A 20,580-nucleotide genomic window follows, 5' to 3' on the forward strand; every position below is an offset into this window, starting at 1 on the left:
GCACAGTTATAGGAAGTGCCATGGAGATTACTGGCCTACACCTTTCACAAGGGGTAATTTCAAAGTGGATGACCTCAGCAGGCTTGTCATTGTACAGCTATGGTGAGGGCAGTTTGTTTGCATGAGCCATAACCCATTCATCTAGAGGATGACACACCACATGCGGGCACATGTAGGGTTATATTCCACAGGTTCATGAATACAGCTGCTAAATGACTACTTCCTTGTACAGTCATGTTGCACAGCTAGCACTTGCACTACATAGTCTGTCATGCTGACAGATACCAGTGGCTAAGGTCTACAGTGAGGGACATCTGAACCTCATGTGGTTGTAGCCATTTGGTTGTGTGCTGGGTGGAACAGGCCTCATAATGGATTGCCCCTTGTGACAGTCACTCTCTTCCATACATCTGTGTACATCTACTTTTAGCTTATTATAGTGTGTTGTCCTTGGATATATGCCTGTATTCCTATCCAGTGTGTGTGCAAAGCATGAGTGCTGCCTACTGAGGATTGTCTGCACTAACATCTGCAAATGCCAGATATGTCTGGTCCACTTTTGTTGGCAGACATGGCCTTCATTTGTTTAATTCTGTGAGCATGCCCAGTATAACCTTTTGGTATGTTGGCTGACATTGACTTCATTTCTCCAGTGTGTGAGCATGCCCAGTATGCCCTGCTGTATTGAATGTGTGGATTAATTCCAGGTAGTTTGTACTGCAGTGCAGACATTTGTGTTGTACACCTACAGGTAGCATACTGTTTCTGCAGGGTACCCGTCTATCATCTGGCAATATGGGGACAAACTGTGCAGGGGATAGTGTGTACTGTAGGTGATTGTGTCTGTTCTGCTTCAGCTGCATGATACTGCTGTTAGCAGAGATATTCAGACATGTATACTGTTATACACAGTGATGTTTACTGTTCTCATGTACTGTCAGGTGGACATTCTTGCTCACAGTGATGACTTGGTGGACAAGGGTGACTGCAGCTGTGTCCAGTATTGTGGGCAGACACCTACATATTCATGGTAAGTTATGGCATTCTGGAGGGGGAGCTGCAGACACTTGGTGCTGGAATTGTGTGTCCAGTACAGCACCTTGGTACAGTGCTGGCAGAGGATCCCATACTTGTTCACCCATCAACATGGCAGTATGGCCTTATCTTGCTGTGGCAATGCCTCACAGCTGTACAGATTTGCACATGTTAGCCAGAGGCAGGGACCATGACTCAGATCATTTACCCTTTTGTGGTGTATGGGCAGGTGTGTAGCCACCCATTTATGTGTTTGCAGCCAGGGAGAGTGTGCACACAGCTTGGTGTCGGACTCTGCACATTCCATGCTGCCCATGCTCCTACACACCCCTCTTTTATTCTAAGCTCTTCCATACATTATGCATACATTCTCTGATATTTCCCTAAGGGTGTCAACACATCACAGGTGTGTGTTAGTGTTGCTCCACAATTCATGCAGTGGGACATGGTGGACATGTTACTGTGGCTTGTCCACATGGCCTTGCATATAGCTTAAATGGAGTGTGTTATGTTGTTATTTGGGTGTCCATGACATAACATGCATTGGCAGTATGTGTGAGATATGGGCCTTTGGCAGGCTCCTGTGGGGCATTAGGTGTTGATACAGCCCAGATGTGGGAGGCCATTGCATTCTGCAAGTCCTACAGTTCCAGACCACCATACAGTATATTCCCCTGGGGTGACAGGGTAGATGTGATAGTTGTTCATGCCAATACCTACTATCTGTCTTGATCAAGTGGTGTGGATGCTGGCAGGGTGCTACCTACAGCTAGGAACGCAGCTGCATGGGACAACTGCACTGCATGCTGCAGTCTTTTGTTATTGCCATATACAGGTGGGGTCATACTATACCCATTCCCCACAGCAGGGATATTGCCAAAGAGATGCCTGTGGGTGGTGTTTTCATGGCTGGGTGCATGTGTGCTATGGACACTACTTGCATCTCACACACGGATATGCATGGGACATTACAGTTATGCTGGTATGTGCAGGTACATCAGCTGATTCCCAATACATCAGTCCTACCTCTTTTGTGATCTGCAGGTGTTCAGGCAGACATCACCAATATCCCCTACTACAGGTCCTGTTACTGTGATGCATACTTATATGTGCAAATACAATGGTGTCTCCATTTCACAGTTATACAATATATACTGTATGTCTGGGGTACTTACCCCTGTGTACTGCTTGTATATCTAACCCACCAGCTATGCCATGTCAGTCTTTCAGATGGTGACATATATTACTACCATACATTTACAATGGCTTACTGTTAGCATGTGTTATACTGGTGGGGATTGTCTTTGGCATTGCAATCGTGAGGGCTTGTTCCATGTTATCAGCAGTAGTGGGCAATGGCCACCAGGTCTTACCTCAACATGCATACATACTGACCACGCTCACACATTATGAAACACACACCATCCTAACACACGCAGACATGCATATTTTGCAAATGCTACAATCTATCCTGCTGTCTTGGCCAACTCTGACCATCTGTCCTCCACTCATATTTACCTACTCATACATGTTACTACATTTCTACACAGGATTGGGGAGAGGGGCACATCTGAGTGTCACTACATTTCTACACTGGATTGGGGGAAGGGGCAAACTTGACTGTTTCCACATGTCTACATAGGAGTGGGGGTCACACCTGGCTGTTACTACATTTCTACATAGGATTGGGGGGCACACCTGACTGTTACTACATTTGTACACAGGATTGGGGGGGGGGGCACACCTGACTGTTTCTACATGTCTACATGGGAGTGGGGGGGGGCACACCAGACTGTTACTACATTTCTACATATGGTTGTGGGGGGACACACCTGACTGTTTTTACATTTCTACACAGGATTGGGGAGGCACACCTGACTGTTACTACATTTCTACACAGGAGTGGGGGGGCACACCTGACAGTTTCTACATTTCTACACATGATTGGGGGGTACACCTTACTGTTTCTACATATCTACATAGAATGGGGGGGCACACCTGGCTCTTGCACACATTTGCTATGACTGTGCTGGTATGTCAGGTACTCCATTTCATTCTGTATTCAAACCTATCTTACTGACTAGAGGCATATCAGTGTACTACATGTCTTAGCTTTGATTTCCCTACATATTAGTGTCTGACTTCCTACCCTTCAGAACGTCCCACTGCCTGACCTGCTGTAGTCTGTCTGTGTAGGCCTGGGGGGGAGGTTACCCATAGGCATTATTCAGAGGCCATAGCACAGGCTCTGTTTGGGTTTGTCTACACTGTCCTGCTGGCTGAGACTGTTGTTGGGTATGTGAACCAACCTGACTAGCATTTGTGAGTCATATGGACACACATGTCATCCAGCACATTTCTTGCAGTGCGTTTTGTCATCCTGTGTAGCACTGGCTACTATGGTGACTCCAGTATGTGTTACAGATGTCATGGTGTCACTATGGGTGTCTGCTATCTGCTGCCATAACATTCAACCACCCAATTCACTTGCATGCTCACATCCCTACCATAGATACAGGTAACGACACATTCTACTCCATTTGCCAATTGGTAGGTTGATTGACTTACCTTGTGGGTGTTCCGGGATTGAGGATGGTGCTGGAGGGCTGCCTATGTTGGATGCACATAGTACACTCGCTATACATGGTTGAGTACAGGTAGTGTCATGTTTGGCATCCCTTTTACTGTATGTGCGAGTCAGAGAGATGTGTAATTCCCTGGGTCCCTACTGTGTCAGTGTATGTGCCATGCGTTGTCTCTTTGTTACGGCCAGGGCATACTGGGCATGCCTCCATCTGCCTACTGGGGCAGCCTCAGGTTGTTCCTCCTCTGAGTCACTCTGTGCCTGTGCAGGCCTTGGCATTGATGGGGGGCTGTGTGGCCCTGCCCCGTGCTGTTCCTGCTGCAGCTGTTTCCACAGGCTCATATTGTGTAGCATGGCACATACCATAACAATTTGAGTACATGTAACTGGTGAGTACTGCAAGGCTCCACCGGATGTGTCCAGACACTGGAACCATGACTTAAGCATCCCAAACACATGCTCTATTATAAGTCTGGTCTGTGCGTGTGCCTCATTATGGCATTCTTGTTCAGGTGTGTGCGCATTTCTGATGGGTGTCATCAGCCATGGCTCCAGTGTGTAACCAGCATCCCCACTAGGTGACTGTAGGGGATGTCCCCATTGGCAAATCTCTGGTACAGCTGTGTCAGATGCCAAATGTGGGACTCGTGATAGCTTCCAGGGCAGCCAGCATACACATTCATTATAATGCCCTGGGCATCACACACGACCTGGCAGTTGATGGAGGGGATGCCCCTGCGGTTGATGTAGGCCCTACCCTGATTACCAGGTGGTGCTTTGATGCATATGCGCATGCAGTCTATAGCACCCACTACCTCAGGGTATTCTGCTATTTGGTGGAAGAGATGCATATTGCTGGCCAACACCTCACGGGTGTTGAGGAAATATACCAGATCATTGGCATGTGCTGACATGGCATCCAGGAACTGGTGGAATACTCTGGATGCTGATGCCTGTGAGATCCCCATGATATCCCCAGTTGAGCTTTGGGTGGTATCTGTGGCTAGTATTCCTAGACCTACACATACCTTGGTATCCACTGGAATAGGTTCCCCTCGGTCAGTTCGGAGTGTCAGGCGTGGCCGGCACAGCTCAACAATTTGCCGTAGGGGGTCCCTGTCCACCCTATAGCACTTCACTATCTCCAGCTCATGTAGACCCTGGTAGGTTACCCTGGGTCTGTACACTCTTCTCCATCTCCTCACTGTGGGTTGATCAGCAGCATTCACATCTTCACCACCCTCAGCCTCTTTCACATGTTGTTCTATGTTGCTTGCTGCAGCCCCTATCATTTTGTAGTTTTGTTTGTTAAAAGTTCCCCGCTTGTATAGACCAGTGGTGCAGAGTATGGGAAAAACCAGAGGGGAAGGTGTTTGCATAGTTTATAGTAGTGTTCTGGGCTGGGCTAGTCTGCTGCCTGTGTAATTGGCTGATTCTGATACATTTCACCTACCAGCTATGCTAGTTCTCCTTGATTACCTTCCTACTGCTGTTTTCCCTTCCCATTGCCTTCCTGTTTAATCCCAGGGGCAAGTCACACAGAGCGCTGAAATATGCACAGTGCTGCTATTTCTTAGTTTAACTTTTTTTTTCTTCCTTTTAAACCCAGTGTGTGCCGCGCACACCCGCTTAGGCAATCTAAAGAGTGCTAGGCAGATTCAGACACACCCCCCAGGAGCAAACCCGAGCCACGGGACTCCAATCCTCTTACAGTATGCCTGACACCCCCCCCCCCCATGATGTCAGCTAACTCCTAGGCTTGCACCAAACTATTCCTACTCTTACACTGTTGGGACCTGACTAGCATGCTGGGGAAAACTGGGATTCACTATCATTCCACTCATTTGCATAGGATTGCCTGCTAATGCATAGTTACATATCTCACATTGAGCCTCCCCCCTTAGCAACCACTACTCACTGGACATGTTGTCTTCTGCCTGCCATTGACTTTCATAGCAGAATAGTGATTTTAGTTAGATTGCTTATTTTAGGTTTATTTTATTATTTTCCCCCCGATCCCATTTGTGCGCTGCTGCCCTACGCTTAAACAGCTGAGATCGGCAAAAAAATAATAAAAGTTGATTTTTTTTTATTTTTTAGGCTGTTTGCTCTGCCATTGGCCTTATACGTGGCCATTGGCATGCTTCCTGACTGATATCCAACCTTTATTTGGAGCTGTCACAGCTCCGTTTTGGATTTTGCAGAAATGTACTTGGTTACTAACAGAGTACATTTCTGCAGATTGCTCTAGTCCTGCATGGCCGGTTTCAAGCTTCCTGGATCGCAAGTTCACCTCATTTGCATGGATTTCTCCTGCAAATGGGGTGATTTGCATACAGGGGCTTAGTCCATGCAGGACTAGTGCAGGAGCACTTGTACACGCCCCTGCAGGCTGTTCCTGGATCGCATGTCAGACATATTGCCTGCTAGTGCTCCTGCAATAATTCTGCACCCTGTACAAGGCATGCAGAATCTGGGGTTAATGTAGGCATTAATGAATCTGGCTTGTGCCTTGCAAGGATCAGGAAATTAAGTAAAATTCTCCTTTAGTAATGTGTGGATATGTCGTGGTGTAAAGATAGAAATGCAGAAAATCTTGCTAACAAGTTAAAAAGGAGTCAAAATAATGTTTGCAGGGCAGTAATTTACTTTAGGAAATGACATTAGAAATCAGTTGAAGTGATGTTTTCTTTTTTTTATATAATTCGCATTGGCAAATTAACATTGCAGCTTGTAGCAATTACATTCTGGTGTCAATATTAGCAGAGATGTCATTACTGCTTCGAAGATTAACAATTGAAATTAGTAGGCGTTCTTAATGAAGTTCAAATTAGGGTTTGCTAAGTGATCTGCTGCAGTAACATGATCATCTGTAACATTCATTATCTGAAAAAGCAAAAGTTATGCTTTTCATATAATCACTTTAGAGTATGCAAGCTGAATTGCTTGTGAAAACCAATAACATGTATTCACCTTTTTTTGTTGTTGTGGAAGTGAAGCATTTTGCAACTTGAGCCTCGAGGGTTCAGAGGCAGGGATGCTGGTATTCAACCATTTTGAGGTCTAATACAGCAATGACTAAGAAGAGAAAAGTAAAAGATCATTTTCAGTTTTGTTGGATCAGATGCCGGCAATTGGTAGTGCTAAAAATCAATTAAAATTTCTTTGGTACCATGAACAGAGGTTGTTTCAGGGACTGCATTTATATATTCTGAGAATGATACAGTAAGATCTCAAAGACAGCCACCCAGTAACAGATGTAGTCATTAAAGACTCCTTGTTAGTGTGGAAAAACAAAGACTTTGTTCATCATACATGCCCTCAAGGGACAGCCAGCAATGTCCTGCATATAGGTGCTACTTTTCATATGTGCATTTAACAAACCTCCTCTGGTTCTGTGGGAAAAAAAGAAGCCCTCAGTTTTTTTACTTTTGCCTACTCAATCAAGTTTCCAGTGAAGGACTGAGACATATTAGTTCTCATATACAAATAACAACAGGGTAAGGGATGTGAGACTCATAGTAGGAAAGCAAACTTAAATTAGGTAAACATTTCAGACACTCCTTAAAATGGTTGTGTAGATTGGCAGACTCCTCACCTAGTGACAGAAAATCACCATGAGAGGAATAAAAAGTAAGTGATCGGTACAGAGTAGGATTTTAGTGTAAAAGTGATTATTTCTGTGTCATGACCTAGTAGAAAGCAAGGACAAGGGATTAAGTCGACAGTTAAACTGCAAATAGAAGACAGAGACAATACATACTTGTCAAGTGTCCAGATTTTCACAGAATGTCCAGAGTTCACCTCGTATTTTTGGTCTGCTCCTCATGAAATTTGCAGTTCTCTTTAACATTGACTATTGATGTCACTAAATGAAGACGCATGTTTGAATTTCAGATTTTATATCTTTCTGAAAATGTATCCTAACATAAGCTCTGTTATTCTAGCAACTTTCTAGGCTTATAAGAGCAATGTTTAAAATATGCTTCTATTTTTGGGCCTTTGTCCTCCATTATTTTAGGCTTTGTCTAAATTTCTTACACTAAGAGGTTGAGAAGTATACAGCAATACTATTTGCTGACAAACTGTATTTTGCAAGAAATTAACATACAGAAGCTAAAAGGGAAAAAAATAATCTATAACACTCCACTTTTCTAACTTTTTGTTTTCTACACTGTAATTCCTCTATAAGCATTTGTAACAGTTACATTAAATTGTCATGTAATCATTCTCACCTCAGCTTTTTACCAAAACTGTGTGAAACATAATTTGAATTTTCTTCGTGAATGAGCCTTTTTCATTCTTCCTTTTTTTATTTGTATGCATATCTGTTTGATATAGTAAACAAGTTTTCTTTCTTTTAAAATAATGTAGACTATTGTGCCTTTCTTCAGAGGCTGAGAAGGATCATTAGAATTATAAAAAAAAGCTATAATGGTCACAATTTAAACATTTTCAAAAAGACATAAAAAGAAAAAGCAGGTATAAGTATTTTAATATTTTCCATGATCAATAGCTGGGAAAAAAAACATAATTCTCTAAGAACAAGGCGGTATAAAATGTTTCCAAAACTTGAATGATCACAATAGAGTAAATATACTTTCTCAGCTTAACCTCATTACTAATATGATTGTTGTAAATTTATTGGCACTCAATTCACAGTCGTAAATAAATAATTACTATGGAATAACTTCAGACTGGAAAATGTGATGTGTTCATAGTTTATATCTTAATCTAAAAAAAACCTTTATGTCTTTGTGGGATTTTTGGTAGGAGAAAACTTAAAAATTGTACCACTAAAATGAACAGAAAACATACTTCCCCCAAAATCAAAATACTATAAAATGTTCCTAACAGTGGTGTGATCATAATGGAGTGATTATATTTACTTATATTAACCTCATTAATATGAAACAAATCTAGTGGCACCAAAGTCACAGTGTCATAAATAAATGCAGTTTTACTATGGAATAACTTCTGAGTATAAGAGAAAATATGTACTATATCCATATTTTATATCTTAACCTACAGAAATCTTTTTGTGGCATAAGGTATAACTGAAGTGACTTGAGAGAAATAAGACAGGCGATGCAGGGTTCGAATCCTGATAAGTGATAATTTTACAGAGTGAAGTCTGAATACATGTTTAACTTTGGGGTTTGGCATAATGGTTGAGGTGTTTACCTTGCAAACACAATATACAGAGTTTGATTCTCATCTTAGAAGAGAAATTGTCTAGGCTTAAAATGGCTTGCAGGGGCAGATAACTGAGTACTTACATATGCCTTTTTGGGATTGCTGATTGGAGAAACACATAAAAAGAAATTTGTACACCATTAAACATGTCTGTTATTATTAATTGCTGCTGCCAACACTGAGGATGGAATTGATAGATGGTTAGTGCATTGTGCTGTGTGCAGATTAGCATAATGCATTGTTAAGTCTGCAGTATTATATGACTGATGCACATAACACCAAAAACAAACATCAAAGCTGATAGGTGTCGAATCAAAGAATACCAAAACGGTTAAATGGCATCATAACAGCAGCCCACTGCACTTCCTTAGTAAGTTAAAACTGTGACAGGCTAATAGTACTATCTATTGCTCCTTTACTGGCATCACAACAGCAGCCCAGTGCTCTTCCTCAGTAAGTTAAAACTGTGACAGGCTAATAATATTATCTATTACTCCTTTAATATGCCATTACTGCAGTGAATACAATTAACAGAACATTGCTGTGCACGCAAAGTAATATTGAGCATGTAGCATAACAGAAACAGCCCACTTCAATACTAATCAAACAAACACCCCTGTGCCTCTGGTACATCTGCGGTTAACATTTACATTTTTAAAAGGACAGTGACGCACCTTAAAAAAAGACATCCATTCCATAGGTGTCGCTTCGCTTTATCACGTAGCTAAATCTATTAAGTTTGATCATGAAATTCATATAGCAGTAGATAACCTGATGAGCAATTCATCTCAACTGTTGCCGCTCCCTAACAATTATACACCTGACTGCCCTCAGGTCTAAAATGTGCCTTCCCAGGAGGCAGCAGATTTTCCTCTCTCATGTTTTTATGCTGTTCTGCATGCATGGCTGGGACCATTCATTCAATTCACTACAGTTCCACAACTTAATTGGAAAAAGAGCTGAAAACCTGGAAGTGATTGCTGTCCTACTGGCTTTTAAATGATACAATTCTTTAACATATTTCAATACCTTGCCAGTTTCAGGTGGAAAGTATTGACTGAGCTGCGTGAATGCAAAATACACCTCATTCTCTGAAGAAATGTCAATGTAACAAACATTTTTAACACATAGTTGGAAATGTGTGCTTTGGCCAATCAGTATAGCAAGAACTAATTGTACCTTCTGCCAGATATTCTGACCAAAATAGAAGAGGAACCCCTTGCAACTGGCCCCTATGAGGGTTCTTGCAATACTTTTGATGGCAATGATCTCAAAGTCAGATAAGACATACTTAACAGATGGCATTAATCCTGTTGTATTCAACATGTCATACATGCCCTACCACATTAGACTGTAAAACCTTAAGGACTTAACAGGCATCAGGTAATACACAGGTGGAATGCATTTACTAAAGGTGGCACACTTCATGAAAGCATGAATACTGTAAATTCAGCAGCATACCTTTCTCTTAGTGAAGAACATGCCATCCATGAACCATATAGTTCAGTAACTTAAGTCTATTAGGTTTTGCTCAGTTGACAGCACTACCACAGTGGAGGATACTCCACCATCAGTTAATGTTTTCTGCAGAGAATGTCCACACTTCATAAGGATCACTTCAGAATTGTCAAGAGTCAACTCTTCCCCTCCACCCTATGTACTTTATGTTTGTGAATCCTATTTACAGTCTAAAGCATGGCTTTTTGAGATGGCATAGATGTGTTGGCTTCCACAGAAGTGTACAAGATTACATCATCCACTGATAGACATGAGGTATCCCTTAGCAAAGAGGCTTGGATTCTTAAATCTGCACAAGGTTTGTATTTTTCAACCTCAACCACACTGGGTAGATGGTGGTGTTTTTAGACTTCAACCATTCTTCCTTCCTTACACGTGACACAGTTATAGGCCTACCCTTACATGTTTCCTTTTGTTTAAGTCTACAAGCCCAGTACTTATGGTAATTACTCATTTTGTCATAGTGATAAATATAACCATCAATAATCCAAGCTGCCATCACTGCTGTGTGCTGTCATGTTGCCTGCTCTGAGGCAGGTGCATGACCTGACTAGGAAAGGTTATTATGTATGTGTGAGAGCTTCCCGTCAGGCAGCACTACTATCTTTCTTAGTTTTTATTTGCATTCCCTGATGTTTACCAGAAATAGCACATCTCGGAATGCCATCCAGAAATTATACCTTAATTATTACTTTGGAATAAGTCTGTGTACTTGCATTTTGGCATTCTGTTGGGTATAGTGTTTTGCTATTTTGTTGTTTGTTTTCATGACACAAATGCCATCAAAAGGTAAATTTCTCTTATTGTTATACTTGTGTTTATAGCTTCAGACATCTGCTTGCAAATGCTCATTAGCTTGATGCCAGGTTTGATATTATATAGCTGTGTATTTGACATTAATCTTTTTCTGTGTTATTATGTCAGCTTTCACTATTTCAGCTATATAGTAGCTTTGCCTTATGAAAGTATTCCAAGTTAGCATGGGTAATAAATAGTCTTACAGAGGTTGTGGGTGATTCAAAGGTTAAGATGATGTGGCTTTCTAATGGCAGAGACAACATTTCATGAATTACATCCTAGTGTATACATAGTAAGATAGAAGCAATGAACCTCATACAAAAAAGCCTTGTGAATTGTACAACTGAAAGAACCCAAAATGGTGGAACTAGTCAGAAACCTATAAAATGGCAGCACTGTATGACAGTGCTTACCATTTTGAGTAGCGTGATTCATGATATACAGCAGGACCCATGGTAAGAGTAAAGTAGCTGTAGCACATCAGCATGTGTTTAGAGCTGCCACATGAGCAAGTGATGGTAATCTTGTAAATCATGGCCTTCCACATCTATATAAATACTGACACTACTTGACATACCACCAGCTTACAGACTGTCAGACTGTGGTGCATTTCCAAGTAGATTTGGACTGGTCATCTGTGTCGCCCACATTGACAGGGTTCATGGTATTCTTATTCTTGTGTATCAAAGTTATGTACAGCCTTAACCATCATAGCTACAGGGAGCTCTTAGTAACCTATGGAGTACAGCTTAGGAATGTTACAGGCATCAGTCTTGTGAATCCTAAACCAGATACTTCATGTAGTGCCACAGCACATGGAGAAACATATACAGTTTTCCAGGACAGCAGAAAAGATAGCTAAAACCAGTCAGCCTTCTATGATATAGTCTCTTTCTCTGAGGTCCTGGGATCCATAGATTGTACACATGCTGCTATCAAGACCTCACATGGTCCAAAGGGTCTGTGATATATTAACATGAATGGCATCCGGTCCTAAACCACCTGCATGTCTGTAATCCCCAGGGCAATATTTATAATGTGTCTGAGTACCACCTGTAGAGTTCACATGATTCACACATGATGTACACCAGACCAGATGTCTGACCAATGCCAATAATTCCTGTTGTTACCTATTGGTCATCTGACTGCTAGGTACAAATGCAATATAGATAGACAGAATAGATTCATGTCGGTTCTATCGAAAAGCAGTTTTGATAAACACAAATAAACCAAAACCTGTTCGTTCAAAGCACCTTCAGTGAATGTTGAAACAATTTTTTTTGTGGGGTGATACCCGTCTTGTAGCCCTCATGTGAGGAGACACCCCTCACACCCCTGTAATTATATATCTCAATTGCAAAGTCATACAATAGTGGAGAAAAAGGCAATCTCCATTTTCAGAAAAGGTGGTTTCGACAAACTGGCTTTGGTTTCTTTGCTTCACTAAAATCACTTTTGACGGATTCAAATGTTCCCGATAGGTCAATGCACACAGATATAATATAATATAATATAATATAATATAATATAATATAATATAATATAATATAATATAATATGTATATTAAACCACATGGAAAACAGTTACTTCTTGAGGATTAAAGCTGTTGGCTGCACATCCTTAAAACCAAGAAAAATGAACCACAAACTGTAGCCAGTCTCAGTGGAGACTTCATAGTAATCAAGTATTTATATCTTGTTGGAGTCCATACCATGAACAAAAGTGTTTCCCTTTGGTCCATTCTCGCTATTGCCAGGAAAATTATTAGAAAGAATTGGAAAAGTAAAAATATCCTGTCTTTTACTGAACTTATTTGCCTAGCAAATACCGCATGTAACAAGAATTCCAAACTTTTTATGAGAACATCAAATATCACACATCAACAGTTATCATGGCAAAAACTTAATGATTTATTGGAAAAGTCAAAAATTGGTTTTGTTTAGTGCAAAATTTTTGATATGGATCTTGTATAAAGTTATTTGATTGTTTTGTTTTGTTAAATGTTATATCTTGTTTTTACTTTCTTTTAAAACTTAATAAAAATATATTTTTTAAAAAAGCATTTATATCTTGTTTAGAAACTGATACTTCTTTACTGAAAAATAAAAAAAATATTTAAATGATGAGCGCTTTCACCATTAACTTTCATAAGATCTAACTCATCTCTGTCTTTATATATATATATATATATATATATATATATATATATATATATATATATATATATATATATATATATATATATATATATATATATATATATATATACGGATCTACTTATAATTCCTGAATGGCCACCTCATTGAATGACAGAACATTGAAAATATGTTGCTAAAAAGTAAATTTTTAGTACACCCGGATCACCGTAATTTTACTCGGGAAACTAACCACTTGGTCACCAAGCACATTAAAACATAACTGAAGCAAATCAAACCCACCCTAGTGGGGGGCTTCACCCCCCCCAACCCTCTAACTAAATATACCAACTCCGAAATTGCACTATAGTGAAGAAAAGGGCAAAGTTCGCTATGGTGATTACATGGTTAATTTTCAGAGTTAGATTACAGTGATCCAGGGGTTCATAAAATTAACTTTTTGGCAACATTGTCTCGATGTTCTATCATTCAATGAAGTGGCCATTCAGGAATTAGAAGTAAATATATATATATATATATATATATATATATATATATATATATATATATATATATATATATATATACACATATATATTTGCTCTGTGTTGTAGCCTATGCCAGATGTGCCCTTAGCCTCTGATTAAAGACCCTTTTAGACAATCCATGGACAATGCATAAAATGGCCTAAAAGACAGCGAAATGCCAAACATCAAGCTAAGCAAATCCAATAACGGACATGCAAGGTCGGTGAAAAAACACATTTATTACTCCACAAAGCTTTCAGGAAAAGTCCATTCTTCAGTGTCCATGCATTAATTAAAATCAACAGTCACTTTATACAATTCAAAAATACAACAGCCGAATAGAAAAACACATTCAATCAGTCAATCTTTTGGTGCAGCTAAAATTTCAAAAGCCATATAGTGCCTATGCATATAAAAACTTCAGCATATAAAACATACATACAAAAACATAGGCCATACCTATAAAAAGTATGCATGTAGATAGCATTCATAAAATAATGGTTATAGAATATTTTGCTTCATTTTCTGTATAGGCTTAATACTTATAGCTGAATTTAAGCCTGGTTTAGAGTCAGCATTTAAACATGTAATCCATTCATGTCTATATTATATTAGCGAATGCTTGAAATTGCAAACGCTGTATAATTGACCCAAACAGTCCGAAAATGCAAAATGTTGAACACATGGATCAGCGATTTTTTTTCCCAGGGAAAAAAAACTCTGATCTGTGAAAAAAAAAAAAAATGTTGCAAAGACATACCCCTGGATTCACTATGCCCTGCATGGTGGCATGATCAGTTCAGGAGCTCTAGCAGGAAATATGTCTGCCATGCGATCCAGGAACAACCTGCAGGGGCATGCATGAGAGCTCCTGCACTAATCCTGTATGGACTAAGCCCTTGTATGCAAATCACTCCATTTGCAGAAGAAATCCATGCAAGTGAGTTGATTTTTGATCCAGGAAGCTTGTGACCGTCCCTGCAAAATTTCTGCAAAATCCAAAATGGAACGGTGACAGCTCTAAATAAAGGCTGCATATCATTGAGGAAGCATGCCAATGGCCAAGTATTAAGCCATTGGCATTGCAAACAAAAAAAAATCAACTTTTAATTTTTATTTAGCCAATCTCGGCTGTTTAAGCGTAGGACAGCGGCGCGCAAACGGGATCGGGGGAAAAATGACCAAATAAACCTAAATTAAGCATTCTAACTAAAATCAGCATTCTGCCATGAAAGTCAATGGCAGGCAGAAGACAACATGGCCAGTGAATAGTGGTTGCTAAGGGGGGTGGCTCAATGTGAGACATGTAACTATGCACCAGCAGACAATCCTATGCAAATGAGGAGATTGATAGTGAATCCCAGTCTTCCCCAGCATGTGAGTCAGGTCCCAACAGTGTAAGAGATGGAATAGCTTGGTGCAAGCCTAGGAGTTAGGAGACATCATGGGGGGTGTCAGGCATACTGTAAGCAGATTAGAGCCCTGTGGCTCGGCTTTGCTCCTAGCGTAGCACAGCTAAGCTAGGGGGTGTGTCTAAACATGCCTAGCACTCTTTACAAATCCTAAGCAGGTGGGCGTGCCACGCACCGGGTTTTACAGGAAGAAAAAAGAAGTTAAACCAGGAAATAGCAGCAGTGTTCATACGGGCTTAAACAGGAAGGCAGTGGGAAGGGAAAACAGCAGTAGGAAGGTAATCAAGGAGATATAGCTTAGCTGGCAGGTGAAATGTATCAGAATCAGCCAATTACACAGGCAGCAGATGAGCCCAGCCCAGAACACCACTATAAACTAAACAAACACCTTTGTCTCTGGTTTTTCCCACACTCTACACCACCGGTGTAAACAAGCGGGAAACTTTTAACACTCACACCAGAAAATTATAGGGGCTGCAATAGCTATCATACAACTTGTGGAAGAGGCTGAGTGTGGTGAGGATGTGAATGCTGTCGACCAACCCACAGTGAGGAGACGGAGAAGAGTGTACAGACCCAGGGTAACCTACCAGGGGCTACATGAGCTGGAGATAGTGGTGCACTATAAGCTGGACAGGGAACTCCTACAGCAAATTGTTGACCTGTGCCAATCACGCCTGACACACAGAACTAACAGAGGGGAACCCATCCCAATGGATACCAAGGTATGTGTAGGCCTAAGAATATTAGCTGCAGGTACCTTTCAAAGGCCAGCTGGGGATATGATGAGGATATCACAGGCATCAGCATCCAGGGTACTCCACCAGTTCCTGGATGCCATGACAGCACATGTCGATGAGAACATATATTTCCCCAACACCCATGAGGTGATGGCCAGCAATATGCAACTGTTCTACCAAATAGCAGAATACACTGAGGTAGTGGGTGCTACAGACTGCATGCACATACACATCAAAGCACCACCCGCTGAGCGGGATAGGGTCTATATCAACCGTAAGGGCTTCCCCTCCATCAACTGCCAGGTCCTGTGCAATACCCAGGGCATAATAACGAATGTGTGTGCTGGCTGCCCTGGAAGCTATCACGATTCCCACATCTGGCATCTGATGTAGGTGTACCAGAGATTTGCCAATGGGGACATCCCTCATGGTCACCTAGTGGGGGATGCTAGATATGCACTGGAGCCGTGGCTGATGACACCCATCAGAAATGCACACACACCCGAACAAGAACTCCATAATGAGGCACATGCACAGACTAGAATTATAGTAAAGCATGTGTGTGGGATACTCAAGCCACGGTTCCAGTGCCTGGACACATCCGTTGGAGCCTTACAGTACTCACCAGCTACATGTCCCCAAATCATCCTTGTATGTGCCATGCTACACAATATTATCCTGTGGAAACAGCTGAAGCAGAAACAACATGGGCAGAGTGACTCAGAGGAGTAACAACCTGAGCCTGGCACAGTAGGCAGAAGGAGGCATGCCCAAAGAGGCAATGCATAGCACATACACTGACACAGGAGGGACCCAGGGAATAACACCTCTCTCTGACTCTCACATACAGTAAAAGGGATGCAAAACATTACACTACCTGTGCTTAACTATGTGTAGGGAGTGTACTATGTGCATTTGACATAGGCAGACCTGCAGCACCATCCTTAATAAGGTAAGTGACTCACACATGCCAGTCAGGGGTGGTCACATAACCAACAACAGTCACAGCCAGCAGGACAGGTGTAGACAAACACAAACAAAGGCTGTGATATGGCCTCTGAATGAGGCCTATGGGTAACCACCCCCCACAGGCCTACACAGACAGACTACAGCAGATCAGGCAGTAGGATGTCAGTTCTGAAGGGTAGGACGTTAGAAACTAATATGTAGGTAATTAAAAGCTAAGATCTGTAGTACACTGGTATGCCTCTAACCAGCACGATAGGTAAGACTACAGACTGAAATGGAGTACCCGACATACCAGTACAGTCCTAGCAAATGTGTACAAGTGTCAGGTGCGCCCTCCCCTTCCTACATAAAAATATAGTAACAGTCAGGTGTGGCCCCCCAATCATGTGCAGAACTGTAGAAATAGTCAGGTATGCCCCCCATCCTATGTAGAAATATAGTAACAGTCAGATGTGCCCCCCAATCCTGTGTAGAAATGTAGAAATGGTCAGGTGTGCCCCCCATCCTAAGTAGAAATATAGTAGTCAGGTGTGCCCCCCCCCCAATCCTGTGTAGAAATGCAGAAATAGTCAGGTGTGACCCCCCATCCTATGTAGAAATATAGTAACAGTCAGGTGTGCCCCCTCCCAATCCTGTGTAGAAATGTAGAAACATTCAGATGTGCCCCCCCCCGCTTTGCAGAAATGTAGTAACAGTCAATGCAAAATGATCGATGGGTACCCTGCAGAGACAGCATGCTACCTGTCAGTGTTCAACACAAAGGTCAGTACTGCAGTACAAACTACCTGGACTCGATCCACACATGCAATACAGATGGCCATACTGGGCATGCTCACACACTTAGAGAAATGAAGGCGATGTCAGGCAACATACTGAAAGGTCATACTGGGCATGCTCTCACCTAAACACATGAAGGCCATGTCTGCAAACACCAGTGGACCGGACATATATGGCAGTCACAGTTGTTAGTGCAGACACTCATCAGTATGCACCACTCATGCCTTGCACACACAGTGGATAGGAATACAGACATATATGTAAGGACAACACACTATAATAAGCCAAAGGTAGACAGACATAGATGTGTGGAAGAGGGTGTCTGCGAGAAGGAGCCATCCAGGTCTGTCCCACCCAGCACACAGCCAAAGTGCCCTAAACACATGAGGTGCAGAATGTCACTCACTGCAAATACTAGCCACCAGTATCTATCAGCATGACAGACTATGTGGTGCACGTGCTAGCTGTGCAACATGACTGTACAAGGAAGTAGTCATCTAGCAGCTGTATACACGTACCTGTGAAATATGACCCTGTGTGCCAACATGTGCTGTGGGATAGTTACAGCCCAGTAATCTCTGTGGCATGTCCCATAACTGTGTACTGCTGTAGTGTGATAAACTACTTAGGTAGGAGTTCTAATCCCAGACTTGGCAACTGTGTGTGTGTTTGTGTGCATGTCTGTCTGTCTCTGACTGTGTAAAGAGCACTGCATTTTAGGGTACTCACACTCCCTACAATTCATATACTCAACTTTGGCAAGGCTGCTGATATCATCCACCTAGAAATACACCTCTGGGAAGGTTGTAGTCCAGTAATCTCTGTAGCACGTCCTGAAAGTTAATACTGCTGTAGTGTGATGAAGAGGTTAAGTAGGTGTTCTAATCCCAAACATGGCAAGTGTGTGTCTGTCTGACTCTGTCTGTGTAGAAAGCAATGCTCTTTAGGGTACTCACACTCCCTACAATTCATATGCTCAACTTTGGCAAGGCTGCTGATGTCATCCACCGAGAAATACACCTCAGGGAAGGCTGTAGCCCGGTAATCTCTGTAGCACGTGCCATAACTGTGTATTGCTGTAGTGTGATTTAGAGCTGTGGTAGGGTACCATCTCCACCCATTACACCTTTGTGTGTGTTTCAATGTCTGTGTGTGAAGCAATGCATTATAGGCTAGTCACACTCACTACAATTTGAATGTCCAACTTTGGCAATCCTGCTGATGTCATCCATTGTGAAATACACCTTTGGGGAAGGCATTCTTCAATAATCCCTGTGGTGTGTCCCATAACAGCTCCATGCTGTAGTGTGATATAGACGTCTGTTAGGGCTTCTACACCCACACATGTCGGTTGTGGATATGTTGTGTGTGTGTCACTATCTGTTAAGGACCAATACATTTTAGGCTAGTCACACCCACTACAATTCAAATGTCTTACTTTGGCAAGCCTTCTGATGTGATTCATTGTGAAATATACCTTTGGGGAAGGAGTTCTGTTGTAATTCCTGTGGTGCATCCTCTAGCAGCTATATGCTGCAGTGTGATATAGACCTCTGTTGGGGGGTCTATACCCACACATGTCAGTTGTGGATGTTTTGTGTGTGTGTGTCACTGTCTGTGTGGGGAGCAATGCATTTTACGCTAGTCACACTCACTACAATTGTAATGTTCTACTTTGGCAAGCCTGCTGATGTCATTCATTGTGAAATACACCTTTGGGGAAAAACTTCTGTAGTAATCCCCATGGTGCATCCTATAACAACTCCATGCTGTAGTATGACATAGACCTCTGTTAGGGGTTCTATACCCACACATGTTAGTTGTGGATGTTTTGTGTGTGTGTGACTGTCTGTCTAGGGAGCAAAGCATTTTAGGCTAGTCACACTCACTACAATTAGACTGTCCTACTTTGGCAAGCCTGCTGATGTCATCCAATGTGATATACACCTTTGGGGAAGAAGTACTCCAGTAATCTCCATGGCGCATACTATAACTGCATAGTGCTGTAGTGTAATAAACTAGTTAGGTAGGGGTTCTACTCTCGTGTGTGTGTGTGTGTGTGTGTGTGTGTGTGTGTGTGTGTGTGTGTGTGTGTGTGTGTGTGTGTTTTATAACTCATATCCTGTGTGGAAGTGGTTGTTAGTGTGTGACACCTGTGGCCAATGCGGAGTGGCTTTTGCATAATTCTTATATGGTGGCCCTACTATATATCGCAATGTCCACCGTACAGGGAAAACAGATATGAAATAGCTGGGAGGCTGGGGTGCAAAGCCATACCCATAAATGTGACATCAAGGCCAGGCAATCAGTTAGCAACCCCAGTATTACCCAGAGGACACTCTCAACCCATGTCTCATACACACACACACACATGCCTAGGCAACAGCCAATATGTGGGTAGTACACTCCATATTGGCCACTGATAGTAACTATGGAGTGATAGCAGTAGGCTACAGGGGGCATGGTACCCTGTCCATCTGTCTAATATGCATGTACATGCAGACAGTGCACCCTCCCCATGTTCCCCGATGGACACCTGCAACACCAGTGGTGCCATTACATGTGACCCACAAAGGACATACCATGCCTGACAGCATGCCCTGTATGGACAAATGCCACTGATACTAGGGAATGATGTTAACATGCTAGCAATGTAAGTGCAGGGTAAGCCTGCTGCCCATTACCAGTTTCCACCACAGGTGGGCAAGACTGGCACATCTGATGATAAGCTATGTTCACAACATGGGCCAGACACCACAGGTACAGTTCCACATGTCACTGTACATACATGTGGGAGGTGTGCACATTCCAGACACCGTCCATGTCATGGACTAAGGAACACATACATGGCAAGTAATGCACAGCATTGGCCACACACAATAGTCACC

The sequence above is a fragment of the Protopterus annectens genome, chromosome 2.part0, assembly GCF_019279795.1.
Source record: "Protopterus annectens isolate FY-2018-M chromosome 2.part0, PAN1.0, whole genome shotgun sequence".
Taxonomy (NCBI): domain Eukaryota; kingdom Metazoa; phylum Chordata; order Ceratodontiformes; family Protopteridae; genus Protopterus; species Protopterus annectens.